Here is a 23,584-nt window from a genome sequence, read left to right on the forward strand (position 1 = left end):
CAACCCAATTCCCACCTTTTTGTAAGTAACAGATTCAAGTTAGAGCAGTTGGCTGTGATGTATCCTTGTGGATGCTGGGCTCCCTGTGCTTCTCTCAGGACTTCCCTGAGGATTTTCAGGGGAGAACTATAATCCCCCCTAAACTCTATCCTACTCGTACAGAACTAGCCCAAATTACATGGAAAATTACTGCCTAGTTAATCTGCTTGGGACAGGTTCCAGCACATACATCATCTGCTTCTCCACCAAATTGATCTACTTAGGCTTCTGTCATAGTGTGGCTATTAGCTAAATATTAACCAGCTATGTCCGCAGAAACATGGACCAGAGGTCAGAGAATGACATCTCAGCAAGGTTCCTGGATGTAAGCCTGGTTTGTTTGAATTGATGCCAGTGGGCAGAGCTCTTCTGTAGGAGGTTAGAGATGGTGCTGGTCCTTCATTTTTGGTCCAGTGACTCAGTAGGAGGGTGTTGTCTCAATGATGAGTTGAGAGAATCACATTCTGACCCACCACTCAAAAGCCAACAGACACTCACATTGTCTAGATACACTTTTCTCTCCCACTGGTCTAGCAAAATGGGCTACAGAGGAAGATAGATAGATGATAGATGATAGATAGATATAGATAGATAGATAGATAGATAGATAGATAGATGATAGATAGATGATAGATGATAGATAGATAGATAGATAGATAGATAGATAGATAGATAGATATAGATAGATAGATAGATAGATAGATGATAGATTAAAAATGGATCCTTCTTAATGGGGAAATGATTGCTGCTTAAAACTTTCTCATATGGCTGCTCTGACTATCTGGAGAGCTGCTCATCTTTAGACTCAAGCCATGTGTTGAGCCAATCATTGGACAATTAGTACTGCTTGCATCGCCACACTTCTGCAGTCACAGGAAGGGATGTGTTAGCCGATCTCATTGTCATTTCTCCCCTCAAAACTTGTTGTCATGACCTTACAGTGCGTGGCTAATGAGATTGAGGCTACTTTCTTAGGAGGTGAATCACCAGTACCTTGGTGAAGGCCCTCCTAGCTAGAGGACACAAGTCTGCCACCATTATCTCACTCAGAGCTTGAGTTCCATGCCATACCTCTGTCTCCCCAGCCTCACAGAAAGCCACGGACATCAAAATAAGATCAAGGAAGCATCAAGTCAGGAAGTGTGGGGGGACCCATGAGGAATGAGCCAATCAGGAGAGAGCAGTGAGCCATTTCCTAGAAAGCCCTGTTTCATGTGTTCATCTTCACTGTTGCTGCTGTTCTCTGCTATACCCTTTTTCTTTCCCGCTGAAACGTTGTCAAGAAATCATAACAGATGGAAACGGATTTGATGTTTCCCCCTCCTTAATCCTGCTCAGCTGTCCTTTCCAATTTCTTGCAAAGTGCAGGTGCCAGCCACCAGCCACGCTTTGCTCCCAATTACAATCCTTGCTCTTTCTCTGACTTACTTCTGGAATCAAGTCACTTAATGATTATTAACATATTGCATAAAATTCCACCATGCTGCACAAAAATCCAAAGGTTGTGTCTCACCTTCAATTAATTTTAAGCTAAATGTATTCCCTCCCCCCTTAAATTGCAATGTTCCACATGTTTTTTATCCCATAATTGTATAATTAAGTTACCCAATGTATTTACATTGTTGGACGATAGGCCACCTTGCTCATGAGCTCTTTAGACGTTAATTTTTTTATTTGTACATTGGAACATTGTTAAAATAAAAAGTTCTGGAGTGAATTCAGTGTTGTTCTGAAAGAGCTAATCCTGGCTCTTTCTACTAGCTTTATGTTATGGGATCTCTTTGTTTAAACATCCAGAAAGACAGGCGTGCCTTTGTAGATCTTTGAAATCATGGTCTCCTTTTCTTTTTAAGGAGAGCCTCCCCCTCCCTTTGCAATTTCCTATCCAGGCCTCTCTGGGCTTATATAACTACCTCACTCAGTACCCATCCAGTCGACACTGTGCTAGGGAGGCAGAGCAAACTGGTCAATTTTATTATTGTTTCTCATCATGTGATAGATTATCTGAGGCAACATGTGATAGAGCTTGGTCCCCTAGAGGGAACAGGAGTGCAAAGATGACGTGCTGAGGAGCATTTTAGTAGGTTAAGGTTCTTCCAATACAATCCTCCCCTCAAACTCACACATAGCAGTCCATACTGAAGCAGAGCATTGGCCTATCACAATTCCATATTATCTATGGTGACTGGCAGTGGTCCTCTTAACAACCCATCACCCAGGCTGGCCTGGCTATCCCATCAATTGAATCCATGCCGGATCCAGGAGATTTAGAATGGAGCCCAGGCATTCAGTCTAACCCCCCCCCCCCCCAAAAAAAAAACCCTCATAAAATATTTTTAGTCTTTCTCTTCCCTAGGCAGTTCTGACTTGTGCTCATGAATGCGATCTGCTGCCTCCCAGGGGCGCTTGGTGTCATGTTGTCATCGCTGTGAAAAACATCCAAAATGAATGGCCTAGATAAATGCGGGGAAATTATTAATTAAGAGCTTTTATCAGGGTATAGATGGTAGTTGCACCAGATATTCTTGAGCTTCGATCTTCAGATCAAAGAGGGTGATTTTGGTGGAGCAAAAATATTTTGTGGTGTGGGGGTTTACTTTTACCATTTAAAATCTTGTTTGGCACCATTGGCTGTTCCTACATTGGCACCATTTCTTCTCTGGTTGCTTCTTCCTTCATTAGCTACTCAGGTAATTCTTGTCAGTAAAGGATCATACAGTGATTCGTATGATACCATCAGTGAAATGTTTAAAAGTATGGAATAGGATGTCCCTATTTTCTTTGGAGAAACATTGGAGAGTATGCTATGTTACCAATCAGGCCAGCATGGGTTTCTCAAAAATAAGTCATACCAGACAATTATTTTTTTGGGATGGAGTTGCAAACTTGGTGGATCTTCATAGTGTATCTTCATAGTGGAATCTTCATAGTGGAATCTTCATAGTGGATCTTCATAGTGGAAACGATGCCTTATGAGGAACAGCTAAGGGAGCTGGGCATGTTTAGCCTGGAGAAGAGGAGATTAAGGGGTGATATGATGGCCATGTTCAAATACATAAAAGGATGTCATATAGAGGAGGGAGAAAGGTTGTTTTCTGCTGCTCCAGAGAAGCGGGCACGGAGCAATGGATCCAAACTACAAGAAAGAAGATTCCACCTAAACATTAGGAAGAACTTCCTGACAGTAAGAGCTGTTTGACAGTGGAATTTGCTGCCAAGGAATGTGGTGGAGTCTCCTTCTTTGGAGGTCTTTAAGCAGAGGCTTGACAACCATATGTCAGGAGTGCTCTGATGGTGTTTCCTGCTTGGCAGGGGGTTGGACTCGATGGCCCTTGTGGTCTATTCCAACTCTATGATTCTATGATTCTATGATTTCAGTAAGGCTTTTGACGAAGTCTCCCATGATATTCTCTTTAGCTTTCAGGTGGAGCAAATGGCGATAGGGTTTTCTGTGGATTGCTCTTATTTCCAATTTAGATCTAAAGGCAGGGTTTTCCCTGGAAAGGAGCAGGGCAAAGCCCCTAGAAAGTGTGGGTCAAGCAGAAGATTCAGACCCATGCTTTCTAGGCATGGGACAAGAAGACATATGGATAAGCCCCAAGTTGGGGTCAAGCAAAATGACCTTTCTCCAACTGCTCCACTCCACTGATGGCCTTTCACTTATCTTACCAGAATGGGGGAAAACCTGAAGAATTTGAATTGAGAAGAGAGGAAACTGGAATGTATCTGGGTGCTACTGTTGATCCGTATTTTCCTCTGGCTCTACCACAGTTATGTTTTGACCTGTCAGTGTACATCCTTGAACCATTTCCCTGCTGAACTGTAAGCTTGGATATTTTGTCAAAGGTTTTAGAAGGGTCTTCCTAGATACTTTATAGTGCAATAATTGCACAATTGTGTATCCTGAGAGAGAGAGAGAGAGAGAACGAGAGAATGTCTATAGATGTGTTTACAGAATCAGAATGTTATGAACTCATTGTTTGAACTCATTAACCTAATGAGTTTCTGTTGTTCCAGTACTGGGCAAATAGATGCCAAGGTAATCTCTACAATTTTTAACAGGTTTCATCCAGGATGTAAGGTTACCTTTCTCCTTGTTAGCCATGCATGTGACGTACCGTATCTGTAGGGAGGCTTGGTGATGTACTACTCAGATAAAGTGAAACCCTTTCAGGCTGGTTTGTAGCATTTTGCCTCCGGCTTCTGTGAAGCTAATTGATTGAGAACTTCCAGGAATGAATGAGGGGAAAACACACTGTGTGTTCCCTGTACAAGGATCATTCCTTTTTTTATGCACCATTACCATTGCAAACTGTGTTATGAAGTACAAAATATGGTTATTATTATACACACACCCTCACTGCATGGCATTTGGTCACATTTTCAATGTTGCAAATTGTGCTCAAGAGCAAATCCAATCTATGCCTAGCTTGTGCACCAGTGACAACAGCTCCTTCTTCTGCAAGGCAACTGGGCAAACCTCTCTACTGCTAGTCCCTATTTCTTCAGATTATGACATCTTATCGTGCCCCACTGCCATCTTTTTGTATGTGTGACATACTTCATCATGCATGACCAAAGTAACCACTAGTAAATGCTTTAGGAAACATGTCACTTGTAACACAGCTTATGGAACTGTTTTTCTAAACAATATAATAAAAAAAAACAAATATTATATGGTCATCGAGCCGGTAAGAATTGCTTTTCTGTGGAATAATACTGGAAATGGGCTTCAAACATGCACTTGTATGTATTGTTGGAAGCATCATATTTAACAAGACTTGCAGATTTTGATGTAATAGGCCCATCTCAAGCCACCTAACTATGTTTTGTGAGTACATTCAAGGACTAAGTTTTAGTCACCTAATTATTTTATGTCTGTCTAACACTGTATCAAACTAAACACACTGGTTCTGCTGTTATCCAAAATGGTTGACTGGATAATGGGCATATTCAAGCATACACTTTTGAATCAACAGCTGTAGCTCTACCAATCCCAGCATACAGGAGATACAATCCTACTTTGTGCTAGCTTCTAATGTTCAGTGACACAGATGGACAACTGTGACCCACTAGATATTGCTGAACTCCAATTCCCATCATCCCTAACGATGCTGGCTGGTACTGATGGGGGTTGGAGTTCGACAACATCTGGATCCAGTTTCTCTACCCTTGTTCTTAGAGCATACAAGTTTTAAAATGAATGATCAAGGACATTTCAACATCTACAGCAAATTCTGAAATGTAGACGTAGCCTTCACAACATTGGTACCCTTTCTGATGTCCTCTCATGACCTACCTAAAATAGAACAGGTAACATTCTGAATGATACAGGATTCTCCCCACCTTCTGTTCTTTGCTTTGAAGAGAGGTGACAATACAGACATCTGAAAGACTGTGGTTGGCATCTGAGTGATGGAACTAATCAAGTGGTTTACTCTTTGGAGATACGGTTTGAAACACGACATGACAGTGACACATCAATTACATTCACTTTCTATTGGGAAAGGAGAGAATGAAATCATTATCTTTCTGCTCATTTGACAACTAAAGTGATTTCCAATAATGCTCAGCAGAAAACACTTGTCTCTCTAATACTGCACACCTGAGTCTCAGTCAGTCAGTCATGCTACACAGGAAAAGATCGTGTTATTCAGAAATGGGGAGAGAAAGATCTTTATAGACTTAAATGATTTATTTGAAAGTGGTTCACCTATATCAGCTGAACAAATAATGAGAAAAGTTGGAATGCAAAGTGTAAATTGGCTTTCTGTTCTTCAAATAGTGTATTTTATATCAAATTCTGAAGTTAAAGCACATGCTGCAAGACCTTTAACATCATTTGAAAAACTGATTTTGCATACAAATGAAAATACCCTATACTCTATCAAATAATTAATGAGTTAACAATTGGAGGATGTAATTCCGTGAAACAGTAAAAGGAATCTGATCTAGGGATAGAGATTGAGGAAGTAATTGGAATAATTTGTGTGTTAAAAAACTACCAAAACTCTTATCCAAAAAAATACATTTAAATTATTACACCGATGGCATTTGACACCATTACGGTGTAGCTATATTAATAAAACAATCCCAACTTTGTGCTGGAGAGGCTACAATAGTTTAGGTACAACACATCCCATGTGGTGGACGTCAGCTGCTTCACACAGCTTAATGGAATTAGTTTCCCATTTCCTATGCTTCATTTATCTGCCTAATTATGGTACTTAATACTCTCCTATTTGGGCTCTCTGTGTGCTAGCCCCATATTTTTAAATTAGGCACCAGTCATTTTTTGAAACTTTGCTGTCAGCCCTCACACATGGGTCTCTAGAGGATTAAATATAATTCCTATATCCTCTTACCAATTCCCATCAGAAGGGACTCCTGGAAAGAGCCCTCATGTCTTACCTCACAAGCCCACATCAACACCTTGATGTGAAGGAGGGCAAAGTAGGGAAAGCACAGGACCATGGGACGATCCCCTGTGAAGCAGAAATTGCTATATCAGCTTCTAGACAGAAGTTGCTGCTTGCCAAAGGTGAGGACCCAAAGTACAGAGTTTGCAGCAGACCGACAAGGTGACTGCCTGATCATACATACCAGGTGCCATTCCAAATGGCCAATGTCTGGAAAAACAAGACAAAAATCTGCTGCAGTTCCTAGAAACTGTAGCAACAAAGTGCACTGTACTGGTTGTTGTCAGTACTTGCCTCGTCGCCAGCCTTTTAGAATTCTCTGAAAGTGTCAACAAACATCTAGATAGGGATGAGATACATCCCCTGGACTTCAGGAAAGCTTTAGGCAAAGTCCCATGACTAGTCCTCCTGAATAAACTCAGTGGCGCTGCCAGGTTTGGTGAAGGGGTGTCCGGGAAGCATCCACACAACTCCACCACTTTCTTTCCCTCTCCTCATGTTGTCCTGGTACCAAGCAGTGAGAGAATGGGTTCCTTTCTCATTAATCTGAAAGAGAAGGGAGGCAGTTCTCACCCCCTTTAAAAAACTTGCCCTGGCATGGAACAGGAGGAAAATTAAATTAATTCTGCTCACCCCCGTAGCAAATAGGGAGAAGGAGAATGGGTCCCTTTTCCTTTTACTCATCGGAAAGATAGAGGGATCCATTCTCTTCTCCACCTGCCAGGGAAGGGGCTCCTCCCTTTCCGAAACCTTTCTTCAAAAATTCTCGCAGAGATGGTTGCTGCCTCCAGTGCACCCAACCACCTCTATGACAAATTTGGAGCAAAGGTTAGGAAAAGGGAGAGAGGTCCTTCCCCATCTCGCCTGCTTGCTTGGTTGTCCCCTCCCCTCTCTATCTCCCCACCTCCTCTCCCCTCCCCCTCTTGACCAGGTAGTCCCCAGTTTTTAAAGATAACGTTTTTGCAGTGAGCGTGCAGCTGCTGGAACAAAGCAACAGACAGCTGTACGTGCCCCGTTCCATTTCAGAGTGCCTCTGGACCCACATGGATCCAGAGGCACTCTGAGGAATTAAAGATGGTAGGCACAACTGTTTAGAACTAAATCTTTCTAATGACTTACTTTAGAAAAAATAGGTGAGGTGATTGCCATTTGTTGTAGCACCATCGTTGGGGGAACTCCAGGGGCTATGGGGTCCCAGACCTATGCCTGGTAGTTCATCCGTAGCGATGCTGCTGCCTAAACTTATAAGTCATAAGAAGATTAAAAAAGCCCTACTGGGCCAGGCCAATGGTCCATCGAGTCCAGCATCCTCTTCTTACAGCAGCCAACCAGATGCCTGTGGGAATCTCGCAAGCAGGACCTGAGCACCACAGCATTCTACCCACCTGTGATTCACAGCAACTGGTATTCAGAGGCATGCTGAACCCCAGTCATGACCTAAGATGGGTCCTTTTACAGTAGCAGTGGGGAATCTCCAGCCTAGGTTAGGTTGGACTGTTTCAGCCAAACCACATGGGTGTGTCCTCTACATATATGATATCACATGTGCAGGAGTTAAAGAAGGCAGGTCTTAGTTAATGGGGTTTGCAGGCACCATCGATCAGCTGGTGCTGCAAAGCCCTGTGCATCTGTTTCTGCAGTCACCGATGATCAGCTGTACAACATGTAGATTAGTAACTGGTTGAATAATAGGAAGCAGATGCCAGGATTGAATGGACAGTTCTCACAATGGAAGCACGTCAGTAGTGGTCTCCTGAAGGGATCTGTATTGTTGTGATCAGTGCTATTTTAAATATTCAGAAATTAAATGCAACCTGGTCTCAATAATGCACTTCCCAGGAAGGACCCCAGTACTTCCTTTGCTGCACTGCAAGTTTGGCTCTTTACATAACTGGCAATAAATATGAGGTAAAGTAATGGTGTGTCCCCCACCCCAAGTGAGGTGTCAAGTTAGCGTGCTCCTCCTGTTGTGTGTGAAATGTCACCCCCATACTTTGTCTGAGCTCAGCTTTTAGTCACTGGGGACATAAGCATCACCCATTCATTATTCTGAAGTTCTTTCAGGCACAGCCATTGATGTTATGTTGTCACTTTTGGTGTGGTTTATAATAAATGTACCTGGTTTGTCAGGCTTCAGAAGGGACGTGTTTTATTTGTTGAATGCCTGATGAAGAGCCTTTTGAAATTCTGCTGCTGCCTTAAAGAGAATCAAAGCCAATAGTATCCTTTCCGATTGTCATTTGACATGCTAGAGTATCCTGTAATACATGACACCGTTCATAATTAGGGAACTCCTCTATTCATGGCGGCTCTAGCTGTGGTCTCCAAACAGTTAATGTCTCTCTAGCACCTTTGGTTTACTTAAAACTGGGTCTTGCACAACCGATCACAAGCGAGGTCTGTGACTCGGCTGTTAAACTTGCAGCCTACCTTGAACTTGTGAAAAGCTTGGATGAGGCTGATAATCTAGGTATTCTGGATAGTGCCAGTTTGATTGCTGCCACATTGTGCAGTTATTAGGAATTAACAGTTAGTGCACATATTTTGCCAAAGACACACAGTACAAGAGCAGGGGTAACACGAGACAGAGCTAGGGCAGAGGAGCACAGGGACAGATCTTATGACTGCAAGTTACTGAATATTTAACACCTTAAGTCTGGGTGGTATTGAGGAGGAGCCGCCTGTTGCTCCATAGTTATACATTTTTTTTTCTTTTTTAAAGTAAGTATTTCTTTTGCAGTAGCGATGCAGCTCCAAAGGAAGAAAGCAGAACATCCCTGCCAAAACTGCAGCACACTCTTTTGAGCACAGAATGGCTTTTTGGAGAATTTACAAAAAACACATTTATTTGAAGCAAGTCTCATTGATTTCAGTGGGGCACAGTTTCAAATATACAGGAAGGACTGAGCTGCATATCTTGTGTTAAGCTAGCCAAATGCAAATCTAAAATATGGTTTTACATTTAAAAAAAACAAAAACATTTTGTTAGATTTGAGCCGCCTCCTGTTATTTTAAGAATATTTCCTCTAGTAAAAGTAAACAATGTGAACTATGTTCTGTTATGCCAGGTAGTCTTGTGAATCTAAGAACATAAGCAGATCCATAAGCTGGACCAGGCCAATGGCCCATCTAGTCCAACATCCTGTTCTCACTGTGGCCAACCAGGTGCTTATGGAAAACCTGCAAGCAGGATCTGAGCACAATAGCACTTTACCCTCCTATGGTTTCCAGCAAGTAGCATTCAGAAGCATTTCTTTCTCTGACGGCTACTACCTCGTTCTATGCTATGCCATGATAATGCATTTTTGTGGGGCGGGGGAGAATATGCCTCTTCCTTCTATTGTGAATATAGCAAAGTGGCTGACAGATCTTAGGGAATTACTAGTTCACACTAAGGAACCATGAGTATGAATCTCTAATAAAGTGTAATATAGTGGTTATTGTTCATGCAGGCCATATCCAGGTTCTCTTAGTTTTAACTGATTTTCTAGATCCATTTCAACTGGTGTTTAGGCCTAGTTTTGGCATGATCACCCTGTATGATAACCTCTGTCAGAAGAGATACAGGGAGGATCAATCTCCCAGCTGCTGCCTAAGTTGGGATGTGTGTGTCACCTCACTGCAGAGGTTCCAGTCCTACTTGAATGCTCGTTTTCAGAGGTCGGTGCATAGGGAATGTGTTTTGGTCCCATGTATGCCTGAAGGAGCATCGCCACCCCCATCGTTCTGCCCGGACACTGAGGTCCAGCGCTGAGGGCCTTCTGGTGGTTCCCTCATTGCGAGAAGTGAGGTTACAGGGAACCAGACAGAGGGCCTTCTCGGTAGTGGTGCTGCCCTGTGGAACACCCTCCAATCAGATGTCAAAGAAATAAACAACTCTCAGACTTTAAGAAGACATCTGAAGGCAGCCCTGAATCATTGTATTTTAATATTCTTCTGGAAGCCGCCCAGATAGATGGTAATAATAATAATAATAATAATAATAATAATAATAATAATAAATCCTTCTGTGTGAGGTTCCATAGAATTCAGTTTTATCCTCTAAACTGCTCTACATGAAACTGGAGTATGTTGTCACCAGTATGCTGATGACACACAGCTCTGCTTCTCCTTTGCATCTGTAGGTGCAACAGTGGATGCGCTGGATCAGTGCCTTGTCTTCATAGTGGACTGGATGAGAGCCAGTTAACTGAAGCTTAATCTGAACATGACTGAGGCACTGTTTAGTGGGTGGTTCCCTAGACCAGATGTGGCCTGCTCTGGATGGAGTTGCACTCCTTTTGAATAGCTTAGGGATACTTCTGAACCCATAAGTGTTGCTTGGGGCTCAAGTGGCCTCAGTGGTATGGAGTGCCTTCCATCAGCTTCAGCTGGTGCCCAGCTAAATTCTGTTGCCTATGCTCTGGTATTACTGCAATGTGTTATAGGTGGGGCTGCCTTTGAAGACAGTTTGTAAATGTCAGGTTTCGGCAGCCCAAACACCAATTCTGGCTCAACTACACTGGCAGCCAATTAGTCTCCGGGCTCTGTTCAGTGGTGGTTTATACCTATAAAGCTAACTTCCATATCTGAAAATTTAGCCATGCTGGCAGGGGCTGATGGGAACTTGAGTTCAACAATGTCTAGAGGTCCACAGGTTCCCCAACCCTGATTTAAAAGATTTCTTCAGCAAAGCTTCTATGCAGGTTTTTTTTTTGGGGGGGGTGCTGTTTTTTTTAAGAAGTAGAAACATTTGTTTTAAAAATCATTACTTCCCCCCCAAAAAAGTAGCAATACTCGCTCATCGAAAAATTTAATCCCACCAAATAATGAGGCATGAATTTAAAATCAATTGAATGTAAGACAGCCTGCAATATCTCGAGGACTAGGGTGATTTCCAGTTGTAGATTCAGCACTAAATGCAATGAAAAAGCACCATGTGAAAGAGCCACAAGGCATTCTGTTTATCTGAATGCCTCAGAGACACCTCAGATGTTTAGCTAACCCACCAATTGATAAATGGCAGTACATTACTCATTAACTACTTAAGTTTCATGGTCACACTGGGATCTTGACTTTAGATGACAACGATTTTCTGATTAAGGTTCGTTGAAAACCTGGGCTTACCCCATGATATATTGTGTACAATACAAACATCGGTATTTGTATGGGTGACGTGGTAGCTCAATGTAAAAGATTAGTTATATAAGACTATTGTTGCATATAATTTCACCATGTTCACCTGCACAGCTACACTTTACGACATAGGTTGCCCTCATATGGAATTAAAATTAAAGTCAAGTTTTAACTACATTTCAAAAAAAGTTAGAATTATAAATGCACTGTGTTGCCAATGCTGAAAGTTATCACAGTGATCAAATTTGATCAAACCACAAACTATGTTTGCTGGGAATGTGCCTCCTGCTGTTTTGGCTACACTGCAGATTGCTGCATACCAACCACTCATTTGCATTTTTCTTTACAATGAATCGGTAGATTTATCTAGCTTTTTAGACTCTCTACGCATTCCTCTCATGTGTACAGTAAATGTGTTAAGGAGAAGCAGGGCAGTGCCTGCTGAACCAAGTCCCAGTGCTGCTGTACCCCGCAGGCTCCAATCTCATGCTACCTAGAAAGTTATGAAAGGGGTGCACATACAACTGCACATCAACAGGCTCTTCGTGGCCAACCAGAAGCCTTTTGGAAACCCACATGCCAGTCCTGAGCACCAAAGCACTCTGCCTTCTTGTGGTTTCCAGACACTGGTGTTCAGAGGCATAATGCAGAGACACTATGGCTAGTAGTTGAATTTCTCAAATCTTCTTTGAATTTGTCTAATCATCCAAGATGGTGGTCATCATTGCCACTCTTTTACTTGTCCTGAATCCTCCTGTTCTCAGCTTCATTAGATGTCCATGAGTTCTAGTGTCATGGGAGAGGGCTATCCACTTTCTCCATGCCACACATTATAGTTTTATACACTTCCATCATGTCACCCCTTGCCTATCTTTCCTCTAAGCTGAAAACTCCCCCAAACTAACAAATTGTATGAGAGTTGCTCCATTCCCATGATCATCCTTACTGCCCTTGTCTGAACCTTTCCCATCTCTACAATTTCCTTTTTTGAGGTTTGGCGACTAAAATGATACACAGTATTCCAAATGCAGGTCATAGTATTCCAATGATACACAGTATTCCAAATGCAGGTCATACCATAGATTTGTATAATGGTATCTCTGGTATAAATGATGTATACTGTAAATGCATAAGCTCTGTATAAATGGTAGCTCTTTGCTGGGGAAACTACAGTTCATTAAATATGCTTTAAATGTATAGTGTGGATCACATAAGAGCATGAAAGTTAAGTGTATGTAACCATGCATTAGCATGTGGTATTTGCATATATGGGACGCGGGTGGCGCTGTGGGTTAAAGCCTCAGTGCCTAGGGCTTGCCGATCGAAAGGTCGGCGGTTCGAATCCCCGCGGCGCGGTGCGCTCCCGCTGTTCGGTCCCAGCGCCTGCCAACCTAGCAGTTCGAAAGCACCCCTGGGTGCAAGTAGATAAATAGGGACCGCTTATTAGCGGGAAGGTAAGCGGCGTTTCCGTGTGCGGCTCTGGCTCGCCAGAGCAGCGATGTCACGCTGGCCACGTGACCCGGAAGTGTCTTCGGACAGCGCTGGCCCTTGGCCTCTTGAGTGAGATGGGCGCACAACCCTAGAGTCTGTCAAGACTGGCCCGTATGGGCAGGGGTACCTTTACCTTTACCTATTTGCATATAACATCCTATATGGGCTACTCTCAGCAAAACTGGACATATAGAAAGCAATATCCAGAAAAACAAAGGCACAAGGCTGGGGTTTTTTTTAACTCAACATAATAACATAAAAACTCTTGTTTCTCTAATGCTGCAAAGACATTTAGAGTTTGAAACAATAAAAAAGCAAAATAATTCCAGGTGGACTTTAAAATATTTACAGTGTCTTTTGAATCAAATGCCTCTTATTCAAGAGTAGCTTTTTAAAACAGCCAGCTTTCCTGCTTTTTCCTGGCTCCAAACAGGCTATTCTCTAGACTATGCCACCTACACTAACCACACTCCTTCTGTGGTAAGCTATTCGGACTGGCAGGGATCTGCACTTTTCTTCTGTGGCTTATGCAAGTGATGTATTTAACTAGCACACCTGACATCCAAGAACATCCGGAAGAACCCACAGAGTTTGTAAACTGTGAATATGATTCAGACAAACCTAAGCATTTTCCGGTCCCACTGACCAACTGGAGATTTAAAGCAGTCTTGCTGAAATCAACTGGACTTAAAAGTGCTTGTATTTTTAACATGTAACTTTATTATGCATATTTCTTGCAAGCCATATGTATGGGGTGTTAGGGGAGGGGTAGCACCTTTGGTGGGGGACACGTTGTGCTCCTTCTGAGATAGTTTGTCCATCTTTTCTCCCCACCCTGCACTCAGTTCTCACCTGTGGCTCCTAGAAGCTGTCAGCATGCAACAGCAGCCACACCCCGAGAACAGCTGGATAGCCAACGGCTTTCAAACCCTCAGTGAGTTAGGGACTTCCCTCGCATGCAACAACAGGCACCAGTGGATTTAGCATACAATTGTAATAGTGGATAGCAATGGTCAGGAAGGTGGTTTCTGCAAATGTGAGGGGCAGATGGGGCTCGTCAACCTGAGAAGGTAGCCAGCCCATCCAGGAGAAGGAAACTCTGGTCCTAAACCTCCACTGCCTTGCGTCTATACTCATCCAGGAGACACGTCGGGAGTAAACGTCAAGGACAAAATCAGTACCTGCTGCCTTGAGAGACATCTTTGGCAAAAGAAGAGACTAAGGACTAAACCCTACACAAATCCCTAATACAGTTAGATGCCGTTTTGTACGACTCTTTCTGGCAACTCCTGGAGCCAAAAGTATTGCTCAGCAAGGGCAGCCAGGACCTCCATACACACTGCTCAGGCCTGCATCTCGGAGAGCTCACTTCAGTGGTGTTAACACAGCAAAAACAACACATGAGGCAGCAGTTATGAGTGACTGGTCTCTGCAGTCACAGCAGATGCTGTGATTCTGCAGCCGTTTGACTTCATCCCTGAAGACACACACTGTTGTTTCTCAAGACAGACAGATGCCAACAATAACAATATATATTTGGAGACATTTTGTGTCCATTTGTTTTTAACTTTTGATTTTATCAGTATTTTAATGAATATTTTATATTGTTTTATGTAAGCGGCTTAGGTTTCTGGTCAAGTAAGCAGCATATAAATGATGTTTAAAAAACACCCCAAACCAACTTTGGCTGAATCACACATTATATTTTTAGCTTGTGCCAGCATTGTATATACTAAATAGGAAGACAATATGGGGTTTGCATTTCTTTGTATGAATTACTTATGCATGTGGACATTGAAAATGCTTTCTTTGACCTGACTGATATAAGGTGTGTGAGAGAGAAACTCTCTGGTTCTGATATCTTAAATGCACCTCATTAGGTGTGTTTATACTGTTCAGATTATGTCTTAATTGCCATCCATGAGAATAGTATTGAATCCAGAGGAAGCAAATGCCCTTGCAATCTTGCCATCAGAGGGTTGCAATCCTATGTACACAGTGTCCTGGGATTTCAAAGTAAATACGACTACCCTGTTACACAAGTCTATTTATGCAAATCCTTGTTGGCTGGCCTTAGCATGTTTTCTCAACGGCTCTCCTAGATTCAATGGACTTGCATCCCCATTGGGTCCCTTGGATGCACAAAGGCCCTAACCACACACTAGCACATGGCCACCCCAAAGAATCTTGGGAACTGTAGTTTTTTAAGCATGCTGGGACCTATATGTCTGTGTTCCCAGGCCTCTTTGGGGAAGCCATGTAAATGCAGGATAACAGTTGTGCTTTAGATCGCATAAAGCCCCCCCGTGAAGCGCTGCGTTCAGGGATCTGATGTCCAGGTGGTCTGACTGCCAAGGTTGGTGCTTCTAAGATGATTAGAAGACCCAAAATAGGCCAAGGGCATTTAATCTACACTTTTCTTTTTGTCGGGCTTAATGAGCTGCGCCCCTTTAGACTTCGGGGGGTGGTGGTTAGGGTGTCTACACAGCGATTTATTTACACACATAGTATCAGGATTAAAAACGCAGCATTTCGCCACACCGAGGATGAGCTCATTCTCGGAGTTTAAGAGATTCACTCGGAGGTAAACCCCACGCTTTTCAAAGACGCTTCGTGGCGCTGCGATCCTTGACGCGCTCATCTAAAAAATTATGTGTAAGGTTTAGATTGGACTGGGTATAGCGGCCTTTAAAAAATAAGAGAGGACTGGAAAAGTTGAATCTGTGTGGGTTATGCTCGATATAAAACTACGTGCTCCAAGGAAACCTTTGCAACTCGCCCTAGACTGGGCTGAGAACTTCAAACTTTGGTGCTAAACACTCTTCCCTGGATCTGCGTCGAGACGGACCTTTCGGCCAAGAAACCTGTCTCGCAGCGAAGCGCCACCGCCTGCTCCCCAGTGATGGTCCGGAGTGAAAGCCTTCAGGATCGCAGCCGACTTTGGCGAAGTTCTGGCGCCTCCGCGCTCGGCCGAGAGAGGCACGCGGCCCGGCGGGGAAGGAAGCGAGGAGCGCCGTGGCGCGCTGCCCGCCCCTCCCGCCTCGTGCGCCTGTGCCCGGCTCCCTCGGGCGCGCAGGCTCCGGTGGCCCCCCTCGCTCTCTCCCGCCCTCGCCTGTGCCCCGTCCGGGGTGGACGCGGGAGGGGGGCAGCGTGACGCTTCTCCGAAAGCCGCGGAGATTGGAGGCCTCCGTGGGGGCGGTCCTGGTGCCTTTAATCTTCCCCTCCATTGGGGATTATTGAAGACTGTAATCTGCCAGCCGTAGGGACGGACGCGCCGGAGCGACAGCCGCGGGATTGCCGAGCGAGCGCTGCAAACCGACAAGTTTGGCCGGCGCGGGACACGACCCGGACTGCAGGACCGGCACGTAAGTCTCACGGAGCGGATCGGGAGGGACGGGGTGGATCTACAAGCCACGGGTGCCTCACCTTTCTCCCGTTGCTATTTATAAAAGCCGCTATTCGGTGCACCCGGGGGTCGGGTCGGGTGGGCCAGCGCCTCGGCGGTGCGTTTCCAAAGGAACGCTCCAACTTTACGCAGCGGCGCTTTGCGAGCTTCCTCGCCGCTAGTCCCCGGCGGCCCCCGCCAGACCTTCGAGATGTCTTTAAATAGGGTTTCATCTTCGCTTTATTTTACTACAACGGCTAATACTTGCGTGGGTTGGGCTTACCGTGTCTTTGACGTACTCGCAGGAGTTCAGCGACGGAAGGAATCTTTCTGGACCGGACTGCTGGCAGGTATATCGTTGCAACGAGGAGCAAATCTTGCCATCAGCTCGCTCCTTCCCTCCGCCTCGGTTCAGAATAGGGGTTATAGTCTGTGGGGAGCGGATGTCTGGAAGAGCCCCCGCTGGGTCTTCTCTGGTCTCCTTTGGTGACCTTCTGTTGCTCATTGCCGTGCCAAATAGTTATTTTTATTTCTCTGGGTCTTAAAAAAAATGTTTTAGGTATTCAAAAACTGCCTTTCATATGGTATCCCAAGGCGGTGCACAATGGAAAAAAAGTACACTTTCTCTCTACCAAAACTTTTTCTAGTATTACTTTCAGCTTTTCCACCATCTTTTCTCAGCATCACAGACCTGGGCTAAGAAACACCTAACTTTTCTGAGAAAAAGCGACAGTTGTAACTAGCCTCAAACTTAGTTAATAATACAGTTAATATATTTCTGTGGTGTCTAATATATTTTTGAGGTGTTAGATTACAGTAGAAAATGAAGATGGAAAGAGCCATGCTTGTTTCATCTCTAGCATATGAGATTTGACAACCTGGTACTATGACAATGGAAAGGTCCCGAGATCAGAGAGTAACGGTACTTTGTTCTTTGCATCATCTTGAGACAATTCTGCACCCACACCATTCCTCACACAGGGCATGATCGCATCCATCTGCAGCCCAAATCATCAGTGCATCTCTGTTGTGCAGCTTGACCCACAGGCACCATCTGTTTGCACCAGTCCCCCTGTCATCTCCAGGTGGTATAATGCCCTAGGAAGAGAAAAATATCTCAGGGTTCTCAGTTATAAACATGACTACTTAGGCCGCAAACTTTCCAAATTTGTGTTTTCTCTAAGAAATAGAAAACACTCTTGTCCTCTGGGCTCAGAAAGCAGAATGGCCAGTGATGGTTTTGAGGATATTTTCGTGGGTTTTGCCTCTGGTGCCTCTGTAGGAGCAATGGTGGGGGCTTCTCTGCAGTCAGAGGAGGATTGCCATTTTACCTTTTCTGGTAGTACAGTTTTTAGAAGGCTGAAGGGGGAGGCCATAATTTGGCTAAAACTGAAAGGAGTCAGGAGAGAGAATTTCATTAAGGGCCCCCCTACCTCTCTTCCCATTTCATACTGAAGTGACAAGAATTGGACTAGGTTACCTCTGGAGGTTCCTTCCAGGTGTAGCTAAGAGACAGTGCTGGGATATTTTCAGCAACTCTCGCCAGACTGCCTTTGTCTCAGTATCAGAATAATGGTATCAGTCTGCATTACAGGACTGTTGTACGCAGGGCTTTTTTTCCAGCCAGAACTTGGCACGTCTCAGGTGGGCGCCAATGCCATTATAAGAGAACAAGGGAGAAGAATAGCACTGGTTGTAGGGATTACTGAGGTAATGTATGTGGAGCCTTCAGATATTTGGAATACATTATAAGAATGTTGTGTTTATTCTGTAACTGTATTTGGAGAGAAAATATTAAATTCCAACTATTTTGCATATGGAAGGTTTATGATGTATGTTTTATATGCACACACATTTTCCCTCTCATAAAGCCCACTGTAATTTGAATTGTCCCAAGTGGAACAGGACATGCTGATCTCATTACTAAGACTATTTTATTCATATTTGAACATAATTCACTGCTAATGGCAACATCTTGGAAATGCTAAGTATTCAAAGTGGCTGGATTATCCAGGAGGATAAGAACTTGTCTGATGTTTGCTGTGTCCTGTGCATAAAGAAAACCCTCCACTTTTTCCAGCTTTAATTTTTAATTGGGCCGGGGAGTGACATATGTTTCCTAGCTCTGGAAACTGTTGCAGCCTAGATCAAATATCAGGACCTTCTGGTATAGACTTGAGCTGGACCGAGCCATGTGGAACTAGGGTAGTTTGGCATTCCACAGCCCTACGGAGCTTGTGTTTTGTTTGGGAGTATGAAAAGTCTCCGGTTTCAGCTCCTTGTCGTTTGTGGCACAGTTTTACCACTGGCCTGTGAGGCCAGAGCTCTCACTTATGGCTGTAGGCTGTTTGCCGTGCTGTCTGTTTCTAGGAAAGGAGAAGCAGGAGAGCAGTCTGAGTAGAGAGGCTGGCTTTGGTAAGCAGTGGGACATGCCTATAGGAGAGTATTTATAGAGCTTGGCCTATTAGTGCGTTTTTGTGAATGCAGCAAGCACATTGCATTCTCTGGTGGGCTCCTCACTCCCACTCCCCGCTCATTTCTTCACCCGTGCACCCAGAATAAAGGCGTATCTAGATCTCTGTGTGCAGAGTCAACAATTAACCGCTCTGTGTGGTCAGGGAGGGCAGAGAAGGACCACTAAATTTACATCTGCAACAGCGTCACCTCCCAAAGTGACACACGTGGTAGAAAGCAGGCTGTCTTTTCTATCGCATTCTGAATGGCTATAAACTTTGCTTTTCAAATTCAAATCTGCCATTCTCTCAGCTTTGAGTACACGTCAAAATTGTGGGCTGAGGCTTTGATTTGGAACAAAACTGTGTTTTTAGCAAGTGAGCTGTTGCAAAGCTATGCTTCAAGCAGCTTTATACTATACAGTGGTACCTTGGGTTACATACGCTTCAGATTACAGACTCCGCTAACCCAGAAATAGTACCTCTGGTTAAGAACTTTGCTTCAGGATGAGAACAGAAATCGTGTGGCGGCAGCAGGAGGCCCCATTAGCTAAAGTGGTGCTTCAGGTTAAGAACAGTTTCAGGTTAAGAATGGACCTCCGGAATGAATTAAGTACGTAAGCAGAGGGACCACTGTACATACGTGTGTGTGTGTGTGTGTGTGTGTGTAGGTTTTCAAGAGGCTTGGGGCAGCTTCTCCTTCTCTTCTGAACCTGGCATACATGTGCCGTTTGCTTTGCTATTTCTTGGTGCAGAGACTGGGACAGCTAAATTATATGCATAGCTGTCAAATTTCAGATTTGAAAATAAGGGATCAGCAGCCTCGAAAGTAAGGGATCAGCAGCCTCACCTGTCCTGGGGACAATCTACGGGATATCTAACAATCCGGGATAGCAGTGGGAAGCAGCGGGAAACAGTGCTGGAATAAGGGAATTTCCCCCCAAAAAAGGGTTAGTGTGGGGTTGTCACTTCGTTACTTTCAGGTTCCCTTGTGCCATTGACAAATGAACAGTTGGCAGAAATTCTGGTACAGGGGTGAAGTGATAGGGATTCAACTAACCTGTTGAATTTCTGCCTTTCATCCACTTGTTCTGTGTGCACACTATATGTTTAAAGCATATTTACAGCACAAAGAATCTTGGGAGCTAGTTCACCACTTGCAGAGCTGCAATTCCCAGCATGCTTCACAAATGACAGTCACGTGCCTTAATGTGGGGAAGTAATGTGCCTTAGATGTGCAGTAAATTTATGCCACAGGAGCCCTACCAAATCAAATGGTGGCACTCCAAAATAAAAAGGAATCATGTTTTTTGTTTAAAGAAGAAGCTCCATCCACTGACCTACACACTTTCTGGACTGAGGAGATCTCTTTACAACTTCTTTCAAAGAACACCAGTAAGCAGCAGTTTTATATTGGCAAAGCACGCTCCCAGTGCTTCTCCATGCCTTAAGCTGATGGTCTGATGATTGCTGTTAGTGGGAAGCCCTGCATTGCTTCCAACATGGGGCCAAGATGCTCATGGATATTTGTCCACTCTGCACCCAAACAAGGGCAGTGTTCGAAACTCGCATTGTTCCAGGCACATTTTGCAATAAGGAATTTCATTAGCACAAGCACTTTCTGAGCTCTGGGCACAGTACTTCACCTATGATTTCAGATTAAAACTGCAGAGTGGAAGCAAAGGAGGACCCTTTTCTGTCTCCCCTCTTCCAGCTACTCTCTGAAGCAGGCTTCCTCAAACTCAGCCCTCCAGATGTTTTTGGCCTACAACTCCCATGATCCGTAGCTAGCAGGACCAGTGGTCAGAATGAAGGGAATTGTAGTCTCAAAACATCTGGAGGGCTGAGTTTAAGGAAGCTGTCTCTGAAGACTAGAGAAAAGACCCTCTTAAGAGTATTAGGGGGGTGGGCAGGGGAAGGACCAGACCGTATGAAAAATGAACATAATATTTTAGCTGCAGTTCATTCATTTTCAGCTTTGTGTGCTTATTATTAAAAAAAGCACGCCTAGACATTCCGTTATTGGGCCGATAACCTAGGTTTAAGGTGCCATTTAGCTGCTAGCTTTCATATCTCAATTTCTAATACTGAACAAGGGCACAGTTGTTTGCTGTTGGAAACAATCAAAGGTTCATGTTGGAGGATAGGACGGTTATGGGTAATTTCAAGCGGCTCTTCCTGTGGCTTTTGTCATCTGATCGTCTCAAAGAGCCTTGCGTTCATTCATTCCCTCTCACGTCATCCCGTCCGGCAGGCATTGTTCCACATCCCCATTTCACTGGCAGGTACTGTGGTGTGGTGTGACAGGAACAAGCTAGGCAATGGTGCAGGCAGGGTAAGGGACCTAGGCATCCTTGCTGCCTTCAGTGTTGTATTCTTGTAATCACGAGGAGAAAAATGAAGGCCTTTCTCCACAGTTTAGTTTATGGCATAATAAATGGCACATTTGTTTCTCATGAGTTGCACACAGTCCACATGACACCCCTCAAGGTGACGTATGGCTTAGAGAGAATATGCCACAATATTTTGTACCTGAGAAAATGCAGTGCCTCCCTTTTCAGTTAGTGCATTGACTGACGCTGTACTTCATCAAGTATTTTCTGAAGCTGCTTCATTCTATGAACGTTCTCTATGTATTAGGTTAAGTTTTGGAGGCAGTGTGTCTGTTTGTTGTATAACCACAGAACTGTAGCACTTCCCCAGTATTTACAACTCCAGCAGCAAGCATCACCAACAAGTCCATTCCCTCCTCTCCCACTGTTGAAAGTATGACATAATATTTCATAAACCCTTTCTGTGTTTTTAGATGTGATGTGCTTCCCCTCTCTAGCACTAGGGTGCATGTGTAGCCAGGTTGTTTGAGCATGTGTTGCAGCTGGAGGGCGGGGGGGAGAAGCACAACTTTCTCTGATCTATTAAGTGTATAAGTGAGAATTTAAAAAGAACTTTTACCACCATATGATGACTCAAAAGTCATCGGGATTAATTTTTTTCATACATGTACAGTGGTACCTCAGGTTACATACGCTTCAGGTTACAGACTCCGCTAACCCAGAAATAGTACCATGGGTTAAGAACTTTGCTTCAGGATGAGAACAGAAATTGTGCAGCGGCGCTGCAGCAGCAGCAGCAGGAGGCCCCATTAGCTAAAGTGGTGCTTCAGGTTAAGAATGGACCTCCGGAATGAATTAAGTACGTAACCAGAGGTACCACTGTATAACATATTTATATGTGTTTCCTTAAACATCAGGAACAAAATTCTGAGGGTACAAGCTATTCAATCAGTGAAACAGACTTCCTATACCAGTCACAAACTTAGTTGGTCTCTAAGGTGCTCCTGGAAGGATTTTTTTTATTTTGTTTTGACTACGGCAGACAACACGGCTACTTACCTGTAACTAGACTTCCTTGCAGGGAGTGATGGATTATCCTTCCTTTTGAAGTTTGTAAGTGGGGTTTAGATACCCACCTGTTGCAGTAGTGGGTTTCCTGCATTGGAAGGGAGTTGGACTGGATGACCTTTGAGGTCCCTTCCAAACCTGGGGTTCTATATTAGGCTGTTAGATACATTAAAATTAAAAATAAAGAGATGCGGGTTGTTGTGTTTTTTAAAAATTGTGACTGAAGCTTTGACTGTTTTGTGAAAAGGCCCCCTTTTTTACATAACAAAATTTATGTACTGCTTAATTTAAAAACCTCTAGGCAGTTTACATAAAATATTTATAAGAACATACCAATAAAACCAACAGACATAATAAAGTCTAACGTCATAAAGTTAACAAAATATAAAGAAAGCTTAAAATTTAAATGCTATACTACTCAATGAACTCCTCTCCTATTCCGCAGCTTAGCCACAACCGAGGGGCTTGGATATACAGCTTAATGCACTGAAAGTAATTTCACTTTCATCACCTCCAAAGGAATTCAGGACCCAGTTGGCGTTTTACATAGTACTTCAGAGTACCTTCCAAGGGAGCAGCTGATCCTAGGATCCTCTGATGCTGTGCTGATGCACCAGGTCCAGAACTAACACCAGTATAATGTAATTGAAGTAGAAATCACAATAGCTAGAGGCAACCTAGTGATACCAGCAGACCCTCCCGTGGTATCATTCGCAACTCCTCCACATTAAGCCTGCCTAGAAGGAACCTGTCAGCATGTGGCAGGAAATGTTCTGGTGGCAAGACCCTGTTCAGCCCACACCGCTCCTACATACAAGGCCCAAGTCTGCTGTCAAGGTGAGCCCACAGCACTTCCCTTGCCAGCTTTCCATAGAGGTACGTTAGCAACTTCTGTCTGTAGCCACAAGCACTGCAGTGCTCCCGTCAGACCAAGGAGGCAAGGCAACAGCCTGCTAACAGCACCTTTGCCAGGAAAAAGCCTGGGCCAGGCAGGAAAGGAGAGGTTGTCATTCCAGTCACAAGCGTCAGCCAAGCAAGTGGGTAGGAAGAGGCCCAGACATGGAAGCCAGTTGACCACAGGCTTCTCAGGCAAACATTACAAGAGCCCTGATGAGTCAGACCAAAGGTTCATCTAGTCCAGCTTCCCATAGAGGCCAAGCCAATGCCTCTGGTAAACCCTAAGCAGGGCACGAATAGCTCTCTGCCCATTGTCTCTCCCCAGAAACTGTCATTCACTGGCATACCTCTACATACAAAACCAGGAGGTTTTGTTTTTGGTTT

The 23,584-nt window shown here is 44.0% G+C and overlaps 1 protein-coding gene across 3 annotated transcripts in view; it reads left to right on the forward strand.

Moving 5' to 3' along the window:
- SLC38A3 (solute carrier family 38 member 3) overlaps positions 1–23,584 on the forward strand; it is a 159,001-nt gene that overhangs the window by 63,997 nt on the left and 71,420 nt on the right. Inside the window, exon 1 of one of the 3 annotated variants that reach the window (XM_083429450.1) lies at positions 16,233–16,429. The exons of the other annotated variants lie outside the window; for them this stretch is intronic. The gene's annotated coding sequence lies outside the window, so the exon portion shown is untranslated. Of the gene's footprint in view, positions 1–16,232; positions 16,430–23,584 lie in introns of those variants that run through there. 3 annotated transcript variants of the gene reach the window in all.

This window comes from Podarcis tiliguerta, assembly GCF_965153285.1.
Source record: "Podarcis tiliguerta genome assembly, chromosome: 2".
Lineage (NCBI taxonomy): Eukaryota > Metazoa > Chordata > Lepidosauria > Squamata > Lacertidae > Podarcis > Podarcis tiliguerta.